Source organism: Gavialis gangeticus, unplaced genomic scaffold (genome assembly GCF_001723915.1).
Source record: "Gavialis gangeticus isolate Ggan-Ray unplaced genomic scaffold, GavGan_comp1, whole genome shotgun sequence".
NCBI lineage: Eukaryota > Metazoa > Chordata > Crocodylia > Gavialidae > Gavialis > Gavialis gangeticus.
Window position 1 is genome coordinate 30,939,385 of NW_017729024.1, and position 3,086 is coordinate 30,942,470.

Below are 3,086 nucleotides of genomic sequence, written 5' to 3' on the forward strand. Positions count from 1 at the left end.
GCTGAGGGGGGATCTAGTGGCCTGTTACAAACTAGTCAGAGGGGACCAGCAGGCATTGGGGGAGTCCATGTTTCCCCGAGCACTACCAGGAGTGACTAGAAATAATGGTTGCAAGCTGGCAGAGGGTAGATTCAGGCTAGATATCAGGAAGCACTACTTCACGGTCAGGGCGGCTAGGATCTGGAACCAACTTCCAAGAGAAGTGGTGCTGGCTTCTACCCTGGGGGTCTTTAAGAGGAGGCTAGATGTACACCTTGCTGGGGTCGTTTGACCCCAGTACTCTTTCCTGCCATGGCAGGGGGTCAGACTCGATGATCTGCTCAGGTCCCTTCTGATCCTACTAACTATGAAACTATGAAGCCTCTAGAGAGGTGCAGAGTGATCTCAGCTCCCAGTGAGGGAGCGGATCACCTGAGGATCAGACACAGGCTTAGAAAAAATGACAGTGCATGTGAGAGGTTCACAGTTTGCCATCAGGGACTATACACCCACATCACAAAACTAAAATTTCTTATAACGAGCAGTCTCCATTCCACAGAAGCCTGTGTCTGATAGGAAGGAAGCAAAGACTGTTTTGTGGGAAAACACTGGAGAAACGTTCAAAACACAGTGGTTCAATTCATGGCTCTGCCACAGGCTTCTTGCATTATCTTGGGCAGGTCCAAGAACCCATATAAGCCTGTGACAATTCTTTAACTGGCTTCAATTAACAGAGTCTAATATCTAGTCCACCTATGGCTTTTCTCCCATTTGTATAACCAGGGTTAACAATACTTTCCTACTTTCCAGGGAGGAGTAACTGTTGGGAGGATTAACTAATGTTTTAGTATTGAGGTACTTGACATTGGGATATACAAGTACCTATAGGGATAGCACTGTACTGACTCACAGGTAGGGTCATTGCATTGTTAAAGACTGAAATGCACTGGTTCCACTTATTACATTGTGCTCTTCACTTCCATTAGCTCTAAATTCAAAATAAAAAGCAAAAGCTGCAAAACCAGTAAAAGTAAAGTAAATGCAGGTTTGTCTTTTTTTTTTTAAATAGGGATTCCCCCCCTGCCTCCCCCAGCCTTTTTTTTTTTAAATGTGGACCCACATTTAAGGAATTCTGTCATGCAATTTAATCGTTGACTTTGCAGGTAATTTTTAATAGCCTCCAGGAATGGAGAAATGTATATTTTGATATTTAATTGTTTAGGGTAATTTTCTTGCAAAATGAAACTTTCATATAATGTTACAACATCCTGTAAATCAGGCCCATAACATATAATAGATTTATACCTGCCTTGTGAATATAATTAACTCCCCATTTATTAATATATAAAACAAGGAACTGAAGTCACATTTGTACAATGATCTATTTTTGGTGGACCATGCATGCTAAAATCCCAGCCTTGATTTCTTGAACTATTGAGTCTGCCATAAATATTTGATGCTGAACAAGCCCATAAAAAGAAAATGCCGAATATGAATAGAGGGGGAGCAAATGTGTGATTCAATTTTAATTACCAGAATCTTTTTTCTAAAGTCAAGTTCATCTTCTGTAAGAAACAGAAAATTACCAACAATCTTCTTTCTTGCTGTAACCTACTTTAAATCCTCAGCAGCACATTTTAGTCCAGATCTGAAGGAGGAAGAGATAGTAACATGGAAAACAAAAGGACCAGGACACAAGGACTAAGGTAGAACAGTCTGGTTTTATTACCTCATGTAATCAAGAGCTTTTATTCTGCTTTCCTTTTTTCTTTCTTTCTCTCTTTTTTCCTTTTTTTCTTTCTTTCCTTTTTTTTTACAACATACATTAAGCTGTGAATCAGATGTTAGGGGGATGTGGAAATGAAGGAAAATTGGTGACATCACAATATTTTACAATTTTACAACAGATGAGTCTGAATTTGTTGCATCTACCAGTGTATAGCAAGGGTGAAAAGCAAAGGCACACTTAGGTCTATGGATCCCTCAAAACAAGGGGTGGAGAGTAATCAGGTTGGGAAGAAGATTAAAACAGCAGCCCCACTGAGTACAAAATGGGCATTTCAAGGTCAACACAGTAACTACTGTGACATATATTACAAAGGCAGATCTCTGTACAAAGCTGTCGCAGTGATTATTCCTTTCTACATGATGATAGAATGCTTGCTGAGTAATAGCAACCGGCACTGTGCATTTAGTACTCAGGGGTTTGGAGATTGGTAAAAAGGTTGAAAGTTGAGTTGCTTATTTTTTTTTTTTGATACCTTCCTGCTCCTACTGTTTTGATGTTTTTTTAAAAACAAAACAAAACAAAAACATTGCTTTGGATACAGATCTATCTATTCCAGTCTGCATAGTTCACTAGTGGTGAACAAGTCTTGTTTGGATGAAATCAAAGGATGAAATAAAAGAACTGCAGGCACCCTTGTTACACACTTTGGTCTAGACCATCCAGACTTTCTAAACACCATCTACACACTAGCTGACTTGAAACCTTTCTTTTCAGTCATTCAGAAACAAAACCAAAACCCTGTGAAACAAATAAAGTATAAAATTAAAAAAACCCCAAACCAAACAACCACCTTACTCAAACATACTGTCCAGTTGATACAAAAAGCCCCACAAAACAACCCCCCTCATTTTCTACAGTATGTTGACACAATTATTATAACAGATTAAAAACAAATCTACCGTTGTGCAACCACTGAAAAATTGTAGAAGAACTTGCACACACACACGCGCGCAGGCACGCACGCACGCACACACATAGGGTATATATGCAGTCACATGAAAGGAAACAAAGGAAAATAAAAATCAGTTCCCCCAAAAGGTTTTTGCTGCATCCTTCTGGTTGACCTTATCGTAGCAGTTACTCAGTTACAGCAGGAACCAGCCTGCCTTGTAGTATTTCCATTTCACTTCATTTTGTATACTGCACACGGCCCTAGGTGTGGCTGAGGCTTTCTTCCAGGGGCTGGCCAATCTTACACAGTGCTTGTCTCCAGCCAGCGGATGCACCAGACTTGGAGACAGTATACTAGTCACTTTTCTGCTGGCTAATGATAATATCACCATACTGAAATAATATGAAAGAATAAGGGGGGGGGGGG